General features: G+C 38.5%; 1 protein-coding gene and 1 long non-coding RNA gene across 8 annotated transcripts in view; one reads left to right on the top strand and one right to left on the bottom strand.

Moving 5' to 3' along the window:
- Window positions 1–1622, bottom strand: part of LOC114045814 (glycerol-3-phosphate dehydrogenase, mitochondrial) — a 197641-nt gene extending 196019 nt beyond the window's left edge. Inside the window, exons 1-2 of one of the 6 annotated variants that reach the window (XM_027865996.1) lie at window positions 1337–1622; window positions 66–193 (exon numbers count right to left, since the gene is read on the bottom strand). The gene's annotated coding sequence lies outside the window, so the exon portion shown is untranslated. The other 5 variants (XM_027865997.1, XM_027865998.1, XM_027865995.1 and 2 more) reach the window with 5 other exon arrangements.
- On the top strand, window positions 1326–21324 carry LOC114045816. 2 transcript variants are annotated; one of them, XR_003569430.1, is made up of 3 exons: window positions 1326–1413; window positions 3236–3330; window positions 20185–21324. It is a non-coding gene; the product is annotated as an uncharacterized LOC114045816 (long non-coding RNA). The 2 variants fall into 2 exon arrangements; XR_003569431.1 differs by lacking the exon at window positions 20185–21324 and adding an exon at window positions 11763–12297.
- Window positions 21325–22010: the final 686 nt, after the last annotated feature.

Here is a 22010-nt window from a genome sequence, read left to right on the forward strand (position 1 = left end):
CACACACACACACACACACACACACACACACACACACACACACACACGCACACACGCACACACACCTCTTCAGGCTGATCCTCTCGAAACAGAGTAGGGAGCCGGAGACGCTTGTTCCTAATGTCAGGGAAGTGGCTTTGCTTAGCAACTCTAATCAGCTACAGCCGGGCTACTTACAAGGCGGAGAGACTGCCTGTCAGTGGGGGAGGACAGGGAGGGGTTGGTGCGGGAGATCACCCAGGGACAGGCTGATCAAGTGTAATCTGATGCTTCCAGCAAGCCTCTCCCACCGTGGAGTCCCCCACCCCCACCCTAGGCTAATTTCCTCCTCCTTCTCTTCCTCCTCCTCTTCTCCCTCCCCCACCCTCTCCTATTCCTCCCTTGGAAGAACTCGCAGCACTGCCGCGGTCCCTCGCCCACTGCCGCGGCGCAGCAGAGCCCTCAGAGCGGGGGAAATGCGGAAGTCGCGGGGGGGTATGGCGGGGAGGGATCGGGGAGCCTGAGCTAGCTAGCTCTCCTCCGCCCAATGAACGCGGCGAGACCCGGACACGGGTCCCACCGGGTGGGGCCGCACCAGAGCAGATCCAATGGAGCCCTCCTTCCCACCCGGCGCGGAGCAAGCGGAGCAGCTACGGTCCTCTCCAACTCCTGGACAGAGGTGGAGATGCGCTCCTTCTCCCGTTACCCGTCCAGCCCAGTCTTGCAAGCCGAGAAGGTCTGGCACTCCCTCTTGTATGCCAGGAAGCAAGCCGGCTAGGCCCGGAGTGCGGCCCCTAGGTTGCAAGGAGGTGGGAGGAGACTGTTGATTTGGTGCCTCATTATCCACCCCCCTCCTCCGCAATAGGGCTTCCCCGGGGCAAAGGAAAAGACACTCTAGGATACTGGAGCCAGCCCCATGGACGCCAGCGAAGGAGATATCCACGAAACTAGTAGAGGTGGAAGGAGGCCCCGGTTCGCTTACCTGATTTCTCGCTGCCCACCCCCAGGGCTCCAGCCTTCCTGCTTAGCAAGCCACCAGTGAGCATACTTCCTGGGCAGCAAGAAGCACGTCTACAAGGCAGGAGGAGACCCCGTTGCTCAAGAGCCCAAAGGCATCTCCTCAGCGCCCCTCACCCACCTCATCCCCCAACCACGGCGCCCTTGGAGGCGTGCCCCCAGCCTCCTAGCACCCGCCTAAATGTCAGCAGCAGGCACGCAGAAAATACCAGGCCAGTGCACCAAGGAGTGAGATTTTGAACAAGGGTATCCTGGGGCCCACCTTAAGGCAGAGGAGGGCGAAGGAAAGAGCCCTGTCACTAAAGCAGCAAGCTTCCTCTTTTGCACCCCTAAAACCTACCTTGCCCACTGAGCATGCCCAGCTCCACTTGTTGGAGCTTCAACAGGGTAGGGAAGGAGATGGGAAGTCAGCCACAGGTAGGGTTCAGCTCGGATTCTTTGGCAGTTCTATTTATAGACCACCTTTCTTCCCCAAACTTCGAGGTGCTGGTCACATGACTCTAGTAGTAAACAATAGTGGACACTTTGGGGGAGGGAATAAGAGGATGGGAGAAAAGGATGTGTTGCAGTACAGAGGGCAAGTCATGAGCTTACAAAAGACTGCAATTCAAATGCTCCTCTGAACAAAACCTGCATGGGAGACGAGGGGCAATTACCCGACTAAGATCTTTTATTTTAACTAATATTATTAGATAAGAAGCTGACCTCGGAAGACTAGGATTCTACCTTGGAGTTAGGTAACTAGTATGTATTTTAGGCAAATCTCTTAACCTCTGCGTGTCTAAAGGCAACTCTCTAAAGTCTCACAGCCAAGTTGCATATCTGCATAGTGATTATTCCCACATTGGAATTTCCTATTTTACTCGCCTGGATCCTTCCTTTCAAGTACCCATCCCCCATAAGTATGAGATTTTTTTTTAATCCATTATCATGACAAAAGAGTTTGGACATCCCATTGGAATTACTGAGATTTGGATTGTAGCTTGTTTCCCTTGTTCCCAGCCAACGTAATGGAAATTGGAAGAAAACTTTTCAGGAAATAATTCCCTTATCCCTGTCTGAGCAGGTGCTTTTGTTCCCATCATTTCTACAATTTTTCTGCCTCGTCATCTGATCCACTTAGGTTCTAACAAATTAATACAGATTAGTTTTCCTCGGTAATAACTCATCTCCTTCCATGGAAATCAAAGGGAATGAGAAATGGGATGCTGATGCAGAAGGGAAATGAGCTGGAGAGGAGATTGCACCACAGGAAGAGTCCTTAAACATACAGTATAGAGAACAGTTTGGACATGGAAGAATAACTTGGTGGTAGAGGAAATGGAGAAATTTGTTAGAGGTTGGGAAAGGGGGAAGGGCAGGTAAGGAGTCACTTGAAAGTTGTGAGGAAAAACCAAACTTGGTCAACTCCACAGTTTTGCCAAATGCTTCACTAGCAGTGTTACTTTTCCCTTCCTTTAACTGTACAATCATTTATTAAGCATCTACTATGTGCCAGACACAGTGCTAGACATTAGTATACAAAGACAAAAATTCCCTACCCTCTAGAAACTTACATTCCAGTGAGGAAGTCAACTCGTACAGATATGAGTATATACAAAGTAAATACACATTAATTTGTGGGAAAACACACTAGCAGCTCAGGGAAGTTAAGGAGAACCTCCAGCTGAAGATGACACATAAATTGAGCTTTGAATAGAATCAGAAATTCAAAAAAGTAGAGGTTGAGGTGGCAGTTAATTCTTGGAATGAATGCCTTGGGAGACACAATCAAATGCAAATTCAACTGGTCAATAATCCCAACAAATTACCTTATTGTTTAACAACAACGGAGTGGAAATAGTTGTACTAAAATGTTAACTCCATTTATTAGACAGAAACCGTTGTTGCTGGCTTGTTTTTTGAATGTCTATTTTAAGGCACATGTGATCAAATTACTAGTGATTGAGTACAGAAATCATATTTTTAAATAGACTCATCTAGAAATTTTTGAATGACTTTTGCTAAAATTTGCAAAATCAAAAGGCCATCAATAATACTTTCCAAAAAGAATAAAATGCAAAAGTGAGTCCTTGTAGTCTTAAACAAAAAAAATGCCACTTTAAAACTTTTTAATCTACATAATTCAAGGAAAAGAAAAAGAGGGCCTTAAAGTAGCATACAGTTTTATATTCTGAGCTGAATGTTTACGTGACTAACCAGAGAAAATTCCTCTGAATTGTTGTTCTTGAAATTTCAGATATTTGCCAGGAGCAGAATGTCTTGATCTCTCTAACTTGGGTGATCTGGAGAAGTAAATTGTGTTAAGAAACAGCCTTTGTCACATCCTCACAGGTAATTTCTTTTCATTAGCAGGAGAATGCTGAGAAAATGATTATCATCAATTCAGGACCTGTCTTCCAGAGTTAAGTATACTACATTAGCACCATAAGCTTTCAGAAATCTCTTCATACATGTAAAATCTTCAGGTGCTGGCTTTTTTTTTATTAATATATTGCTATTAAGGAAAAACAGAATGAGGAGCAATGGTAGGACATTGGGAACCTTGATGAACAGAGTCAAAAGCACGAGGGAAATATCTCAAAAGAAAGCAAATCTATTGACAAAGGAAAAAAATAAATAATTTTAACATTATTTCCCTGTGATCAAAAGTATGATTTAGTTTTTGGAATGAAAATGTGTTTATTTCCAGACACAGAACATCAAATGATATTTTCAGGCATCTAGTTGTCTTTGTTTCTTTCTTTTCCCTGTTACAGAAGAGAAAACTTAAAAGTAGGGATAGATTCTGAGTTCCACATGACAAAAACTTGTAAAATCTCAGAGATTACATTCCTTTTTCTTGCCTTCCTAACCTATTCAGAGCCTAAATTTATTTGCTTTTAAGGGACCTGCATATTGCATGATCTTTTCAGATGACTGTGAACCGTTTTAGGGCACTGATCAGGAGAGATTCCCTAATCACTCTGATGAAGTTACTGGGACATGAGCCTTTGTTTGAGACTTTGCTTTTATCTGCCAATAGAAGATGTGGGTATACCCATTGACAGCCTTACTGAGAGAACTGGAAGCGTCCTACTGGGACATGCCCTGTGTTAGGACTTGGATTCCCTTCAAAGGGATTCTTTTTTCCCTAAAAGGCAACATGCTGTCTATAGGACCTGATTGGCCCTTGCCTCCCTTAACACAGCTTCCTGGTGGCCTAAGGCATAAAATGTCCCACCCATGTGGATGCCTGAAGATAGATCAAGTTACCAGACACCACTGGTGACCACATGAGTTTCCATATGGAGACAAGGAAAACCTCATCTAGAGGAACTAAATGCCACTTTATTGTTACATAACCCTACTATGTTAGGGTATTGTACAACTTCTTTTGTTAACTATTCAATGACTCACAAGTGCCTCATTTTATCCCAAGGTTGGACTTGAACTATGGATACTGGTGTTAGACTCATCCTTAAACAGCCCATTAATTCCTCATTAAAGATAAGTGAGTGGGACTGATTTAATTGTCTCAGGCTGTTAAGGGTAGAAGTCATCTCTTTGTGCTTGTCCTATGAAAGGTTAACTTCATTAGAAGGCTGTACATAAAATCACAGAATTTTAGAACTTGGAAGAATCATAAATATCATCTAGTCTATAATTCTTCATTTCAACAGACAGGAAAACTGAGGCCCAGAGAAGGAAAGTGACTTATCCAAAGTTATACGACTCATTAAAAGCAGAGTAAAAATCAAAATCCAAGTCTCCTGATGTTTATTTTTGTTCAGTGTTTTTTTTAACCCCATTACACTATGCTATCTCAATGAAGTCTTTGCTCTTAAGTAATTTTGATGTAGATTAATCTTTATTTTAATCTCTGCTTAAATTCTTTCACCTGTCTTTTGGTGCCATTGAAAACATAAGCATAGTCTAGGAAGTCAGAGCAATACATATTTGCAATCTCACCCCTTCTAGATGAGAATTTTAAGTGTTAAAAAGCTTGCAAGAAATTGAAAAAAAAGGAGAGATTATACATATAAATATTGCTTCCAGCAGACAAGACAGTGAATATATACTAAAATATAAGCATCAGTTATCCAAAGAAATTCTTCTGTATATACCAAAAGACAAGGACAAAGCAGGACTCGGGCCATTCACAAAAAAAACTATTCTAGAGTTCCACCACCCACACCATTATCACTCTAAAGACGGTTTCTCTAACCTAGTCAAAATGGGGTTCCTGGACAGTAACCTAGGAAGAATAAAAGAGAAGAATTTTCTAAGGTAATTATTTTCATCCAAAGTGTTAGGATGAAAAGCTAGTTGGGAAAAAAAAAAGTTGTTTTAATTTAAAGGATGTTTGCAATATTAAAGAAGAAAAAAATTTTAAATTCAAAACACTTAAACGAGAGGTTAAAGTTTGGTTTTGGTTTTGTTTTGTTTTTGGTTCCAACCTAGAATTTCATTGGCATAGGGAGTTCTCAGTGAGATGACTCCTTCAAGTACAGATCAGCAATTCCTCTGCAATTTACAGTCATGGCTGCCTGGGCAATGAGAGGTTAAGTGATTTCTCCAGGGACCAATAGCCAGTATGTGCAAGTTAGGATGGGAGCCCAGGTCTTTTACATTTTTTTTTTCATTAAAAGAATAGAGAAAAATGTGAGTGTGATTTTTTCAAAGAATTTAATGAAGAGACTTAGATTATTAACTTCTTGAGGGCATGATCAGATATACCCCTTACTTTAGAGTTCACATGATGCCTGTAACAGAGGCATGTACACAACTGAGTCTTGGAAAAGACTTTAAAAATAATATTAATGATGTAAAATGAAAATAAGACTGTGCCTAGAACACAGCCATTGTTGCTTTCAACATAGGACTTAAGAATACTGTTATCCCCTAAACATTTAAAGAATTGAAGACAAATGAGGCCAAAGCAACAATGGTAGAGAAGTGGAAACATGCTTCCTGAGACACATGGATCCTGGGGAACCCCAGAATTAAGCCAGTTATTATCTCAGTGATTGAGGTGATGCTACCTAGAGTAGTTAATTCATCTTAAGTGACTCTGGATTCCTACTACTTCTGTATACCAAGCATACAATCAGATTTTTTTTTCATCTTCATAACAAATGTCTTTGGCTAATGTTTGCATTTTTATCATGTGTTAAGATCAAATTCATCCAAACAGTAAAAATAAAATGGTAATCATGGATGGACTAGTCCTAATTTATTATTAGTTTTAAAATGGGGGCATTTTGTTTTCTTTTGTCCATCTTGCCAAATCCTGCCATAGCAGATGTCCATCCTCTTTGAAAGCATTTTGGCCCTCAAAAAGAGTCCCCTTCTTTTTTTCCTATCAGAAATATAATTCATGCTGAGTCCATCTTACATGAATTATGTCTCTCCCTAGGCTTAGCACAGTGTACACAGTAGGAACTTAATGAATGTTGAATTGTTGAATAGAAATGAAGGGGAAACAATATTAGGCTTTAAACCTGTTCTCCTTGGATTACAAACTGAAGTTCATACTTGAAATAGCTCAGCGGTGGTATAAAACAAAATGACAGACTGGTTCATTGTTATGTCCTCCAAGGGAATTTTTTTTTAATTATTTAATGGAAACTTTATTAGTTTAGAGTCTTCAAGGCCGCATTGTAAAATAAACCAACCCCTCTTTCTGTCTGGCCTCATTCCTTAACTGTGGCCAAGTTTCTGATAACTGAGACAACCTAACATGTGATTAGGAAACAGCCAGATGGCTTCCTAAGGCCTAAAAATAATTTTAAAATGGTAAAGTTAGAATAATGTGTGTTAGGAATTCTACCTATAAAACTATGGGGTCATCTGGAGGAGGGCTTCTGAGAATGCGCCCAGCTTATAAGAACTTGGAAAAGCTAGGTACATCCTACCCAATATACTATTCATCAAAGATAAAATCAGAAGGGGTTCAGAAATTCCACTCAGGAAGAGCCTTGTCAGTAGACTCTGGGTAGATCAGCTATTCAGAAAAGATTGTTCTTTACTGGACCCATAACCCAATCTTCATCTTACTCCCCTGAGGGGAAAGATTCTACTAGTTCCTTGACACCCCTCCCCCCATCCTCACAAACATATTTATGGAACGCATGGCTAATTATACTAAGCTGATTGGAGAGAGGTAATACTAAAAGAGATAATCACCTAGGAAGTGATTTTAGTACCTAGTTTCAGACTTTTCCCTAAATCAATGAGTTATGAAAGGTATATTCATGGTGAGAATCCCCCAACAAACTACCCTGCAGCCCACAAGAGTTCTATTTATTTAGCCATTGCAGACACTTCTTACTGTATATGTACAACTATTCAACCACCTTGGACAAACAAGGTAACTGTTATCTGCCTTAAATAATAATTTAAGGTAGAATCTGGATTAATAACATCTGAAAAGGCAAATCATGAATTAGCTCAGAGAGAAGGACTCATAGCAAATGAAGAACAAACAAAGGATACTATTAGAAATTATTTTTCTGAATTATATACCAACAAAATCAGTAACAAATGAAGTACATAAATAGTTATAGAAATATACAATACCCATATTAATAGAATAAGAAATACAGAGATTAAAAAGCACAATTTAAAAAAAAAATTGAGCCATAAATGAATTCCCAAGGGAAAGATACAGGACTAGATCTATTTACAAGTAAAATCTATCAAACATTCAAAGAGCAATTCTGATATTATATAAACTGTGTACTAAACTTGAAAAAAGAAGAATCCTTCTATTATACAAATACAATCTTGATATCTAAATCAGGGAAAGAGAAATCACAGAAAGAAAACTATATATCAATAAAGGCTACAATAACATATTTAAAAGGTTATACATTGACATCACATTTGATTTCTACCAGGAATTCAAGATTGATCCACTTTTAGGAAAACTAAAAACATAATGAATTATATGAATAACAAAATGATAAGAATCATATGATTTTACCAATAGATGCAAGAAAGGATTTTGACAAAATATGACATAATTTCTGTTCTTTGGAAAATATAAGAATAAGTGGATTTTCCTTAATATGACAAATAGTATCTATCTAAAGCCAAGAGCCAGTATTATATAGAATAGAAATAAGCAAGAGGGCTTTCAAATAAGATCAGAGGGAAAGCAAGGATTCCCATTGTTATCACTATTGCTTGATGTAGTGCTAGAAATGCTAACCATGACAATAAGACAACAATTGGAGTAATAAGCATAGGCAAAAAGAAAAAAAATTATTAATTTTTGCAGATAATGTGATAGTCTTCTTAGAGACCCAACTAAAAATCAGTTGAAATAATAACCTCATCAAGATGGCAGGATATAAAATAAACCTACACAAATTATCAGCTTTTCTGATAATCTGATAATTCTGATTTTTGCCCAAAAAAGGCAGGAAAAGAGAAAATAAGAAATTCCATTAAAAAAAAAGCTACAGAAACTATAAAAAAATTTAGGAGGTCATCTACCAAGACACACACAAGAACTAAGTGAATACAACTACTAAATGTTCTTTACAGAAATAAAGACAGACCATAATAATTGGTAAAAGATTAATTGCTTATGATTAGACCACAGCAATTCAATAAAAATGAAATACTAGATAAATTATTACACATATTTGGAAAGGCACCACTCAAACTACCAAAGTATTTCTTCATAAAGATAGAAAACAAAATTTTTCTGATGGGACAAAAGATCAGGAATCTCACTGGAAATAATGGAAAGAAATAAGAATAAAGGGGCTTAGCAGAACCAGGTCTGAAACTCTACTGCATTGTAGTAATCATCAAATGATTTGGTATTGGTTTAATAAAATAGAAAAGTCCACCCCTAGAACAGATTAGCTATAAAACACACCAAAGAAAATGAATAGATAAACCTAAAGATCTCAAGGATTAGAATAAGGACTCATCATTCAATAAAAACTGGAAAACAGTCCCCCAGAAATTAGAGTTAGATTTAGACCAACACCTCTACATAAGCTCCAAATTCATACAAGACCTAGATGTAAAATGTTACATCTTATGACAAATTAAAGTAGCAAGGAAGATGATACATTTCATAACTATGGAAAGGGAAAGAGTTCATAACCATATAAGGGAGAAAATGGCAGAAGATAAAATGGACCATTTTGATTACTTAAAATTGAAAAGCTTCTACACAAACAAAATAAATACAGTTACAATTAGAAGTAAAAAAGTTAGGTGGGAAAAATTCTTTGCATCGAGTTTCTCTGATATATTAAGAATTGATTCAAATATATAAGAACAAGATCAATTCCGCAGCGGATCAATAGTCAAAGGATATGAATAGGCAGTTCTCAAAGGAAAGAATCAAAATTGTCAACAACCATATGAAAAAAGAAATGCTCCAAATCACTAATAATGACAGAAAAGCAAATAAAAACAAATCTACCTCAGAACTATTGTACTGCTAAAGATAACAAAAAAAAAAAAGGAAAATGTCAGTCATTAGTTTGGATGAGGGAGGACAGACACACTAGTGAATTGTTGGCGGAACTGTGAATTAGTCCACTTATTCTAGAGAGTAGTTTAGAGCTAGACCCAAAAAGTCACTAGATGTGCATTCCTCTCAACCCAAGGATACCATGATTAGGCCTGTATACCAAAGAAATCAAAGAAAGAGGTAAAGAAGCTAAATACAAAAACATTTCACAGAAAAGAGTGCTTATTAGCACAATAACTACATCACTAGACTTGGAATCAGCAGCAGCCCTAGTTCTGTCATTTGCAATCCACGCAACTAATAGTAGGAATTCGGCCAAGTCATTTCATCTCTCTGAGCCTCAGCTTCCGTCTTCATAAAACAAGGATAATAATATCAGCATTGACAGCTTCAAAGGGGTAGGGATAGGAGGGAAGAGTTTTTGTACAATGCTAAGTCAGGAAAATGTGAGCAATTACTCTTGCTAATCTAAAAGAGTTCCTATCTTTCTCAGTATTCCATTAGGGAGAAGTCTCCCCCAAATCCTTAAAATGATATTTCTTTTCTGTTGCAGATTTTATTGATATCTTCTGTTTTTATATCACTTAGACTTCCTTCCTATGTCCTTCCTCATTTCCCTTTCCCAGACAACCAACCATGTCTTATAACAAAGATATTTTTTTAAAAAAAAGAGGAAAAAGAGAAAAATCCAACAAAGTGGAATAACAACAATAACAATAGTTAGCATTTATATAGCTAAAGCACTTACTATGTTCCAGATACTGTGCTAAGTGCTTTACAATTATTACATCATTTGACTCTCAACAACAACCAGGGGGAGGTAGGTGCTATTATTATCCCCATTTTATAAAAGGGAAAGTTGAGGCAGAGATTCAGTAGACTTGTCCAGAGTCACAAAGCTAGTAAGGGTCCGAGGCCAGATTTGAACTATTACCTCCTTGACCCCAAGCCCAACACTGTATCTGCTTGGCCACCTAGCTTTCCTTCAACTCTTCCCATGCTTTCTTGTTTTCATCATGTTTGTTGTTTCTTATAACACAGTGATATTCCATTACATTCATGGACTACACTTTGTTTAACCATTCTCCAATCAATGGGCACTTATTTCCAGTTCTTTGATCTCACTAAAAGTGCTGCTATAAATATTTTGAACACTATCTTTCAATAGTCAACCTTTTGCTCAAGCAGTACTCGCACTCAAATGTTTTTTCTATTCTCTCAAAGCAATAGTCTCTTCATGCCCCAGATCATGTAAAGAAGTCAGTAGTAAGAAAGGTACTGCTTTTAATCAGAATAATAGCAACCAAGTCCCAAGTCTGGTAATTCTTAGCTGAATTCCTCTGGCCAAGTCACTCAGCTACTCTTTTCTTCATTTTCCTTCACTCTAAAGTGTATTACTAAACCCCAAGATTGTTGTATGGAAAACACTTTGCAAATCTTCAATTGAAAGTTATAAATTTAAGTTACTACTATTATTGTTGATCAAGATGCACTGAATGTCCATATAGTGCTAGGGAACAATAACTCCAGCATGGCCACTGCCCTCCGGGAGCTGACATTCTCAAGGGAGATACTAGACAGCAGAGTTCTTATCCATGACCAAGAACATCTATTTTAGTATTAAGAGTATCCTGGCATGATTTGTGTCCCTGTTCCAGAAACAAGGTTAAGTAAAAGTACATTGCCCCCAGGCTAACAAGAACTATAGCAAAGATTTAAGAGCTGTCTTCTTATTTATTTTACCTTGGTGTTAGCTTCAAAACCTAGTTAGGTTCACTGAGATAGCAAAGAAATATGTTTGTCATTATTCGGCAACCAACCTAGAGCTTATGTATACATGTGTTATATGAAGGCCAAGGGGCTCCCTTCTCCCAAGAGGCTTGTGCTCTGGGCTTACATGGACTGAGTTCAGTTCTAACCCTTAAAAGAGAGTCAGGATTTTGTCATACTATCTGACACAGTGACCCCACCCCAGAGTTCTAGGGAAAATCTCTAAAATAAAGCTTAAGTAATTTCTAATTAAGATGTTCATGGTTCCAAGTAGACCCAGCCCCTGTGTGGAACACCTAAGAAAAGCTCCAAATGAAAGATTTTTTTTTTGAGGCAATTGGGGTTGAGTGACTTGCCCAGGGTCATATAGCTAGTGAGGATCATGTGTCTGAGGCAGAATTTGAACTCAGGTCCTCCTGACTACAGGGCCAGTGCTCTATCTACTGTGCCACCTAGCTGCCCCAAAGTGAAAGATTTTTAAAACCCTGACCCTAAGTTTCTCTGTCCCATGCAGGATGACACCAGAAGAACCCTGACTTTAGGCCTCCACTTCAACAGTAAGAGACAGTTCCAGGAGACCAGACCCATGCCAGGATGATTAGTACCTGGAGATGCCTTAAAGGTTCAGTATAAAGCTAGAACCAGCTCTGGTAGCCCTAATTCTGGACCAAAGCCTGAAGCTATAGACCTCTCGATAGGCAACTATACAACAAATCAGGCAGACCCTGGATCAGAAATCTGGGTATGTCCCAAAATACCAGCTAGATCTGCGTCAGAATACCCTAGAGGCTTAAGCATGAAGTCACAAATCTCTAGGAGGTGAATGCACAAGGAGACTATTGTTGTTCATGAGAACAAACCCCAAAATCTGAAGTTTTAGAAAGAAATTTATTAGGTTATTTGGTAGAGACAACAAGCTAGAAAGAAGGGGTGGCTCCCTCTACAAGTATTTTTGAGGTTATATTATAGAGAGTTCAGAGAAGGGTGTGTGGGAGTGTTTGTGACCCCCAAAATAATCAAATCAGAGACTTCTTCTTAAGAAAGGCAAAAAGGAGTTTTGTTGCCTTCTCATGAGAAAGGACACATCCAGTATTTGCTCAAGATGGCTCCAGCCAGGGTGTGCGTCTGAGTGTCTTGTAAAGTAGAATATATAGACCCTATCTGCAACGTCCCCACCCTAACCCCCTTCTCCTCAACCCATTGGATGGGTATATTAGGGGCACAATCTATTTGAGTAATTCTAACTTCTATGGAAGGAAGTTCGAAACAAGTTACAGGGGAATGGTCTCTTTGCACAACCAGAACATCCGGTTTAGCCACATGGAACATCCGGTTTAGCCAGAATGTGCTGCAAGGCATCTGGGTGCAGTCTCGCAACAGTCATAAGTATGAAAAGTAACTGAGGTCGGGGTTAGTTCATTCCCCTGAGGGGGCTTCACCCTGTATTATCCCTTTCACTCCCTTACCTTGTTTACGTATTTGTGTAAACCAATAAACCAAGAAATCAATTAATCAATAACCTGATCTCCCCCTGTCCTGTTTTCTTATCAATTCTGTAGGAACCACACTGTTAGCATTCCTCACAGGTGTAAGGACATTTGCCTGATTTGCCTCATCTAGGCAGTAGGTAGTCTCCAAGAGAAGGGCATTTTGAGATATATATCAGCAGATAAATCAATCTATCTATTTGGAGGAACCCAAAATGCAACCTCCCCCAAAAAAATAGGGGGATCCAAAACAATCACTTGGTGGGATCCAAGCATTCCTTACAACCATCTAGTTTCCCTAGAGCATCTCTGAAGTCAGCCTGACCTCAAAAGTAAGCTTTTGGAGTTAGACAATTTTCTAACCACATGAAGCTAGGTTCAAACAATATTAATTATTGTTTTAATCAATTAATTGTTTTAATTAATTAATATTAATAATTAATAAATAATAATCCACACTATCAAGGCCAACACTTATTGTTGTTATTCAGTTGTGTCTGACTCTTTGTGACTCCTTTTGGGGTTTATTGTGGCAAAGATACTGGAGTAGTTTGCCATTTCCTTCTCCAGTTCATTTAACAGACGAGGACACTAAGGCAAATAGGGTTAAATGACTTGCCCAGGATCACACAAACTAGTATCTGAGACCAGATTTGAACCCAGATCCCTCCTGACTCCAGGCCCTACACTCTATCTCCTGAGCCACTTAGCTACCCAAGGCCAACAATACTATTAAAGAAGTCTATGAAGGGAAGTTCTATGCTTCAGCAGAAGCCAGAACTTGTCATCACCACTACTTCTAGCCCCCAACTGCAAGCCACTACTTCAGTTCCAGTCCAGGACTATGAAAGAATGCAAAGACTTAGCTCCCCAAAGAATAATAACTTCTATATAGTAGCAGAAGTAGGACTTAGGCTTATCATAACATTGTTCTGTTACCAGAATGCAGCAGAAAACAAAACCTCACCCTAGAAAAGTGCCTGAGAAGACAGAGCCTGGCCCTGGTACGAAGACCTAATTCAAGATAACAAGTGTTAGACGTAAGAAAACAGGGGGTGGGGGAGGGGAGTGATTGTCTATTACAATAAAGATATATTATGATTTAAAGAAATCCCAGGATAAAATTCATAGGAAGAAAATAACTACAAGTATAGAATCAGAAAAGAATGGATTGGTCAGAAAGACTCCAAGAATGGATGGAAGAAATTAAAGAAGTGCTGAAACGAAAGATTAAAAATGGATTTAGAATATTTGGAATAAAAATAAGTAGCTTAGAGCAACAACCTAAAAAAATGGAGTAAACAAAAATCAATGATTCAACAGAGCAACAAAGACTATAAGAACAAGATTCATAGACTGAAAAATGAGAAAAATAAGTGAGATATATCCTATCAAAAATGACAAACCTGGAAAACAGGATGAGGAAAAACAGAATCATTGGACTCCCTCAAAACTTGGATGGAACAAAGAACCTGGATGCCATATGGGTAATCATAAAAGAAAATTGCCTAGAACTATTAAAGCAAAAAGGGAAAGTAAAATAGAAAGAATTTCAGTCTTCTCTTTAAAGAAACTCAAAATTGAATATATCCAGAAATATCACGGCCAAAATGCACAATTTTCAGGTCAAAGAAAAAAATACTGCAAGTATCCAGGAAGAAAGAAGTCAAGTTTCAAGAAACCACAGACAGAATCACACGAAACTTTTCAGCAATTACCATAACGAAATGGAAAGGTTGGCATGCGAGATTCCAAAAGGTAAAAGAAAAAGGCTTACAATCAAGAGTAGTTTAACCCATACAACTGAGTCTAAAACTATAGAAGGAAAAAAAAATGGATCTTTAATAGAAGTTTTTCAAGGACTGCTATTAAGAAAATCAGAATTGGATAAAATATTGTAAACAAAAACACAGGAGACAGGAGAAACCTGGAAGGCTAACTAATTCTTTGAATAACTTGAAAGTGCTAAATAATAATTATTAATAGGAGGGAAAGAGACCATTGTCCTTTCAAAACCTCACTGTCTTTAAAAGATAAAAAGGTAACAAAGATAAACTCAGGCCTGTGATGGAATTTTGTACTGGTTTGTCCAGTTTAAGAGAGTAAGAAGAAAAGAGGGAAAAAAGAATATAGTAGGAAAGGATGAAAGAATAAATGAATAGCATTTACTGAGTGCTTACTATATGCAAAGCACTATGTTGTAAGATAGACCCTGTTATCAAAGAGTTCACAGTCAGGAAACTCCATCTACAAGTCAGATAAAAAGGCCTAATGATCCTTAGGGTGCAGCAGCAAAGTAGAAGGTAATTTATCTCTTAAAATGTCATTCCCATTGATAAAAACCATATCTGTTTCTGTTGCCCAACCATTTAACTGTGCCAAAGACTTTGGCGGCAGAAGTTTCTTTTCTTTAGTAGCCGTGGCTGCTAGGGGGACGGTGGGGAAGGGGAGCTGCAGCACCTACAGAGGTGGTTGGTAGAATGCATCTCTGCAAAAGTAGCTTCCTCTTCCGAAAAACGAAAGTTGTAGATAGTGATTGAGGTCCCTTCTGGCTCCACATCTGCAGTTCCATGATATTGTGACCTGAGTATACCTTATTTACTTGCAAGAAGTAGCATTAAAAACATGATCAAGGACACGTGGTACAATGGAAAGAACTATGGTTCTGGAGTTAAAAGAGCTGCGTTCAAATCCTACACCTGATACTTATTACCTGTATGCCCTTGGGCAGCTCCCTTAACTACTCTGAGCCCTAGTTTCTTTCCCTCTATGTAAAATGAAGGGGTTGAACTAGGGCTTTGAGGCTCCTTCTATCTCTAGACCTATGATCCTAAATACAAATAATGTGTGAACAGAAAAGGCTGTATCACTGGTGATTCTCCTGAGACATAGGACATTTTCTCACACCTCTAATGAACAATAGGGAGAAAGGCAACAGCTGTCCTGGAGGCTAGTAATACAGTGAGATTAAGAAACAGAGATATGGTCATCAATGTTCTATCTGAGGTATTAAAAGAACCAAAGTAAAGCCTCCAGTGAGCTGGATGATTCTCCCAAGGAGGAAATACAGAAAAGATATAGGCATGGGATGAAAAGGCTTGGAGGGTTTGCTAAGAAAATAGAGGGAGTGCCCAGACATATGAGATCATAAACTTGTCTCCTTCTCAAGCCAGAGTAACTGCCTTGGAGGCCCGACAGCTGTATGTTATAGGTTTCCTGTTCTCCATTCGTGGTGTGAGAAACTGTCATATGCCTTAGGAGAATCACCAGTTGTAGAAGCTGAAAGTGCTTGGCCTGACCCTACAACTTAATATGCTTCCTCCTGAGGTTTGTGTGACCTGGGTTGTGCTTGGGCATACTGCCTCACTGCAACACAGAAGTAGACAAAATTTGCCTATCTCGTCCTCCCTGCCCCTCCTCGGACACCTCCCTCCCCGGGGGTTTGAAACACAAGTCCTGACAAGGAGAATCAGGACAGAACGTTACCTGCCCTGCTCCCTGATTTCTTTACCTAACAGTAAACAAAAGCCTTTGAGGACAGAATCAAAGGCATTAACTACCGATGTGACACGCAGGGTAACTTTGACCCAAACTCTGAAGCACCTGCCCCTGGACCTTAATGATGCAATTTGAAATCAGAATTCTATCTGAACTTAGTCATTTTTTGTTGTTTTTTTTTTTTTTAATGTTCCCCTTCAAACTTTGAGGAGGCCTGTTTTGGCTCACTTATCTTCTAAATAAGAGAAGACTTTGCTTTGCTCTATATTTCTTCAAAGAATATGAATGGCTTTAGCTTAGTTTTGCCTGCAGTTTAGAAGGTTATTGATTTCTTATTTTGTTTTTTTCCACCACCCCCAGTTATTTGTAGCTAAAGAATGGAGAGAGCTTTTTTCTAATTCCCTCTAGCTTTTAGGGTGGTTAAATAGTACAACTGTACCCAGGTAATAAAAATCTTCTTTTCAGGAAGCTAAGTTAAAGAGACTGAGTGGGTTCAAATGATAGCCCCAGGTGTGTTACAACATTACCAGAACCTGCTTTAGTACTCTAATAACACAGGAGTTGTTATTAATATAGTAATTACTATTAATAAACACACTTTGAATTTATAAAGGACCTTTTCTCCCCCAAGAAGCTACAGGTGCCTACTAGTTGTGCTTTTAATTAGCCACTTAAAATCCCACAAAGGCAAGCAGCAAGTAGCTGTTATTACTTCCCCTTCCTTCCCACCCCCCAAAAAAAAACCCCAAACAAACAAACCCTGTACAAATAGGTGAACTCAAAAGAATAGAGAAAGTCATTGACTCAGGCAAGGTTACACTGATAATCAGGAGTGGAAGCAAGATTAGAAATCTAATTTTCATGACTCTTGGTTCTTGCATGTTTTAGATCAGATTATATGAACCTGGATTCTGCCTCTTGATGACCCCTGGCTTTAATGGTATCTAATCAAAGGTACTAGAATTCAGGAGTGAGGAACCTTCAGCTTGAGGCCACATGTGGCCATCTAGGTCCTCTTGACTGAGTCCTTTTGACTGCGGCCTTTTGACTGAGTCCAAGTTTTACAGAACAAATCCTTTTATTAAGGGAATTTGTTCTGTGAAGTTTGGATTCAGTCAAAGGGCTGCACTCCCCCCCCGCCTCCCTTTATCTATGTGGCCAGTGCTAATGGTGGGGTGGCAAAATTAGCCTTCGAGTTCAAAAGTAGTCATGTAGAAATACAGATCACTTGGACAAAACCAAAACAAAAAACAACAACAAACAAAACTTCTTTGGTCTGAAACAAGCATATTTGCTGCATGGGTTGTCTTAAAAAAAAAAATCCCGGGATAATTAGCCAGACTTTTGTAGCACTTTCCTAAGGTCTTCAAAAGAAGGTTCGAGCTTAAGGATTGTTTTAGATCAGGGTTTCTCAACCTTTTCTGTATATATGGACATCTCTGGTAATCTGGTGAAGTTTATAGACCTTTTCTCAGACTGTTTTTGAATGTATAAAATTATATACAAAGGAAGTCAATTAAATTGAAATAGTTAACATGATATTCCTAAACAAGTATATGAACTCCAAATTAAGAACTCTTGGATTAGAGCCTAATTTAATCAAACTCTCAGCAAGATTTTCCTAATTTGAGATTAAGTCCGGCCATTTGGAGACTACATTCATTAGGATATCATTCAAATTCAAGATGTCTTAAATCAGAGCTTTGTTGAGACTGATTCCCAAACTTCCAAATAACAGTATCTTCTACCCCTTAAACCCATTCTTCTTCCATATATTACTAGAGTGTAAAAAGTGGAACTGGTCTGCCTTCTTAAATTCTTTCCCTCTATATTCTTACTTCTCTATTTCCCAAGTGGCATTCTATCAAAAACATTGTAGTGTGGGGTGACCTGAGCTTTGCTCCAGGATACTGAATTTAGAGTTTAGTATCTAGTTAGTAATGATAATTGATTAAAATAGGAAGCTATCATTCTCTCCTACCTTCTCTTTCTCCTTCATTTCCCCTCCACTGTCATGCCTTTGCCAGCAACAACCTGAAATTTGTGCCCCTGGGTCTGCCCAAAGCACAATGTCAGTAAGTGTCACTTACCCCACGCTCAGTTTTTGCCACTTGCCCCAGGTACAAAAATGACTGATTACAGTTCTTCACGTGGTTGCCTTAAGTATTCTCCTGACTCCTTTTCTCACTCTCTTTTCATGTACAATTTGTCTCGTCTATTAGAATATTCTCTCTTTGAGGGCAAGCACTGTTTTCCCTTTTATTTATATCTTAGGTACTTGGTCAAGTGTCTGGCACATAGTAAGGACTTAACAAGTACTTGTTAATTGATTAGTTGAGGCTATGTGTTAGTTTCTCTGGCTTGTGATGAACAGTTGAGAGTTTGTGTGAGTCATGAGGAGATTACAGAATTTCTCCAGGAGATCAAAAGATAAATTAAAAAAAAAAACCAACAACATAAAAATTACTTAAGATTTCCTCTAGGGCACTAAATAATTCCCCAGTGGCTAAACCAGCTACTACAGCTCCAAAACTGGAGATGGGATTGCTCATTAACATCATCTGGTTCCAGGATGCATTTACAGTATATTTTGATTTGGAAAATGTTTATAAACACTTTTAGTTCAGCTTAAACTATCCTATTTACATATGTAGCTTTGGACTTGTTTCACCATATGAAAGCTACGCACGGAGATAGACGAGGGTCTTTAGCCCTTTTTGTAAGTTCCTAAGTTACCAGGTTGTTGTGCTTAACAGTACTTATTTGCCTCATTAGCTAATTACCTGGTTTTATTTAACCCAAGTTCCAGCTCTACTAAAGGCTACTTACTAGCTGAAATCAATACATTTTCAATTAGACACCTGACATTAACTTCCCGTAACTATGTACTAACTGTGCTGCCTTGCTTTAACTCCATCAAGAGTGTTTGCTTTTTCTCCATTTAGTTGCTACTTTTCTCTTCAGTGGAAGCAAAGGGAAGATGAGATCTACTTTGCTTATTTATAGAAGAGATGAACATGGAGAACAGAAAACCCACTGGAATAGGATAAAAAACAGTGATATATTCTGCATGACATTACAGAAAAAGCATTGAATTTGGAGTTGGGTACAAATCATAATTCTGTACATACTAGCTGTGTGACCTTGGACAAGCTACAACATCTCTGGGCTTCATTTCTCTTATCTGGAAAATTATGGGGGTTGAACTAGATGACTTCTGAAATCTCTCCTACCCCTAAATATGTGATCTTATGTTATCTTGAAGTAGCTCATAAGCAGGAGGTGCTGGAGCCAGCTCCTACTGGCTTTTAAGAGCCAAGTGATAAATTTTCAGGCTGAGCATTTATATGTTAGAAATTGACAAATGCTACAAATCAAGGTTTGATTTATTTTTTGTTGATTTTCTAGATTTAGGAACATGGTAGAAAAATGTTAATGCAGATTAAATTTATAAGTATATCTATACTTTTTTTAGATAACTGGTTGTTAAATTATTACACCCCCCCCAAACCCAGTCATAAGCCATATTCAGACAACTCTATCTGCTTACATGAAATAGCCTGTAATGATGCGTGATAATTATGGAAGTTTAGGATGTTTTAAAGAGAAGAATAAAGATATATTGGCTCTTCAAGTTTCAGCTATTTAGCTCTACACTAATAATGACTTCAGTCTCAAGAGTCAGATTACTTCTCCAAAGAAGGCCAAGGAAATTTTCAAGATGACAGGCCTAGGAAGGCAGATCATTGCTACTCAGTTCCCCATCCCCATTCTTTCCAGCTCTTCAAAGCCTCACCACTCTTCTCCTTCTCCCCAAAGGGAAAGCAGAGAAAATGCAAGTTACCTTCAGATAGCTAATAAATGCCTACTTGCCCTATGGGTCAATTCAACCTTGAAAAGATTCCCATGAGTGTAAAGAGACTTCATCAATTGATTTTCTCTATGTTTCAGACCTAAGGAACTAAGAAGCATGAAGACGCCAAGTAACGAACTACTGAGAATATGGAACAATGTGCCTCGTTCCTTAAGCTTTCTTCAGCATAATTTTGAGTGATCTGGGAATAAAATTTGCCCAGAGGAATAAGCACCATGTTATAAGACACCTCCACTCATTTTCTGGTGGATGCAAAGAGGAAAAATGAAATATAAATTGTCTGTTAATGCTTCCCTAGTTACCCTTTCTATTTATATATCCATTTCTAACTCTTTTTCTAGACATTAATGCTTTTGTGGGAGGCTACAGTAAGGAGAAACTTAAACAGTTAGCTGGAGATGTAATCAATAGCTGTTAAATGAAAAAAATTAGTTTTGGTTTTAAGGGGTCTTTTCTATTTCTGCTGACTGACCTTTAAAATTTATGCAGCAGTTGAAAATAAAAGCAATTGGGGAAATCCTGGCATTTGCATTTAACATCAGTCACTGAAGTTTCAAGAGATAAACAATTGGTAGAAATGCATTCTATTATACATAATATTCCTTCCTATATTCCCTCAGAGTCATTTTCAGTCAGACCAGAATATTCGATTGTATACTGATATGTTTCACCAAAGAGATAAGTCATTATTTAAGTAGGTCTAGTAAGAAATGGGATAAATCTAAATGGAAGGAGATATGCAGGGAAAGGTGACCTTTACTGGTCCAACAATTTTCTCTGCTTTAAGGGTGCTTAGAGCAACCCTGCCAAGTTTGTTAGGCTTTAACAATTCACTATACCACTAAAGCAATTCCTTTTCATAGACTCTATCTTAAATATAACAACATTTGTTTTGCTTAACCAATGTTTGCTGCAATTCCAAATACTTTGAATAAAGTTTAACATTGCAGCTCATTCTTCAAGGGCATGAGTAAAAGGATTAAAATAGAAGTGATACTGTTTGAGAAGGATGCTCCTGAGTTGGAGAGGTCCAGAGAGCAACATGAATGATGAAGTCCATACCATATGATGAGCATTGAAGCGAAGGAGGGATTTTTTTTTTAGCTTGGAGAAGAGTAGGCCCAAGGGATATAATTGTTTTCAAGTGCTTAAAGGCTGTTCTGTATAAAAGGGATTAGGCTTGGTTCTATTTGGCCCTAAGTGCATATTTAGGAAGAATCAGTAGAAGTCTCAGAAAAGTCTTGATAAATAAATAATAAATAAATAAATGAATGAATGAATGAATGAATAAAGACGATATCAAGAAAAACTTCCTGGCAATTTGAGCTAAGCAAAAGGAGGTTGGGCTGCTTGGGATGGGGAGTTGGGATGGGGAGAAATGGGGAGTATGTTACCCTTCATTGGAAGACATCAGCCAAAGGCTAGACAACCACTTGTTTGGTGTTCTGTGGAGGGAACTCTCTCTCTCTCTCTCTCTCTCTCTCTCTCTCTCTCTCTCTCTCTCTCTCTCTCTCTCCTTCTCCCTCTCCCTCTCTTTCTCTCTCTCTCTCCCTCTGTGATATGGGTTAGACTAGAAGGTCAGTGAGATCCATTCTAAATCTAAAATGTTGTGATTCTATCTTTCCCTAGCTCCCTAGTTGTTAAACTCCTGAATTACAAAAGTTATGAACCTTAACAATCTGTAGTTCTTATTAATGGAATTCTTTTTTTTTTAAGCCAAGCACTCATCACTAGTGCTATGATTAGCACAGGACCTTGCACATAATAAGTGTTTAATACATGTTTCTTGACTGCCCAGATGACTGTTGAGCCAATCTTTGAATGTAACAGAAATAGGTAGAACCAAAGAGAACAGGGTTAGAAATAATCTAGTCAATTTTTCCTCTTCAGGCCCTTTGAAGAA

Source organism: Vombatus ursinus, unplaced genomic scaffold (genome assembly GCF_900497805.2).
Source record: "Vombatus ursinus unplaced genomic scaffold, bare-nosed wombat genome assembly UNPS02014779.1, whole genome shotgun sequence".
Lineage (NCBI taxonomy): Eukaryota > Metazoa > Chordata > Mammalia > Diprotodontia > Vombatidae > Vombatus > Vombatus ursinus.